Raw genomic sequence first — 1,206 nt, forward strand, 5'->3', positions numbered from 1 at the left:
TATATATATTTATTTATTTATTTATTTATTTATTTGATTATTATGGCTTTCGATAATATCTTGAAGAAATTATTTGTGTTTTATATCCATCCATCCATCCATCCATTTTCTTCCTCTTATCCGAGGTCGGGTCGCGGGGGTAGCAGCTTCAGAAGGGAGGCCCAGACTTCCCTCCCCAGCCACTTGTTCCAGCTCCTCCGGGGGAATCCCAAGGCGTTCCCAGGCCAGCCGAGAAACATAGTCCCTCCAGCGTGTCGTGGGTCTTCCCCAGTGGGACGTGCCAGGCCTGTTCACCTCACCAAGGAGGCGTAGAGGAGGCATCCTGACCAGATGCCCGAGCCACCTCAACTGGCTCCTCTCGACGTGAAGGACCAGCGGCTCTACTCTGAGTCCCTCCCGGGTGACTGAGCTTTTCACCCTATGATGAGGTGAGATGCTCAGCCTTATAGATGAGCTCTCCTCCACTTGGGCAATAGAGCTCAGCCTTAGAGCTCAGCCATAGACACCCTATGGAGAAAACCCATTTCGGCCGCTTGTATCCGTGATCTCTACTTTCTATCATGACCCAAAGCTCATGACCATAGATGAGAGTAGGAACGTAGATCGACCGGTAAATCGAGAGCTTCGCTTTTTGACTCAGCTCTCTCTTCACCACGACAGACCGGTACAGCGCCCGCTTCACTGCAGACGCTGCACCAATCCGCCTCTAGATCTCCAGCTCCCTTCTTCCCTCATACCTGAACAAGATCCCGAGATACTTAAACTCCTCCACTTGGGGCAGGACAGCCCCCTCCCCCCCCCTGCACATCACGACCTGATGAAGCCAATAGAACCACATCATCCGCAAAAAGCAGAGATGCGATTCTAAGGCCACCATCAAGCCATCAGCAAACTCCCTGGACTCTGAGCTCCTCTAATAGAAACTCTGACATCCCCCGTAGATCGTTGACCTTCATTTCAGTTTTGAAATATATGTTTAATATTTCATATAAACATATATATATATATATATATATATATGAACATATAAACGCGCCTGTTTTATATGTTCAACATAAAATAATTTGGTCGGAGTGAACTGAGTAAGCTACCTCTACTACCGTTGAATGTATGCTTTTATTTTGGTAACTTTCTTGTGAACGTATCTATGGTAACGGAACGCAGTTCTACCTGTAAAGGTTAACCCCCAATACACAGAAAAAGTTA

The sequence above is a fragment of the Xiphophorus maculatus genome, chromosome 2, assembly GCF_002775205.1.
Source record: "Xiphophorus maculatus strain JP 163 A chromosome 2, X_maculatus-5.0-male, whole genome shotgun sequence".
Classification (NCBI taxonomy): Eukaryota; Metazoa; Chordata; class Actinopteri; order Cyprinodontiformes; family Poeciliidae; genus Xiphophorus; species Xiphophorus maculatus.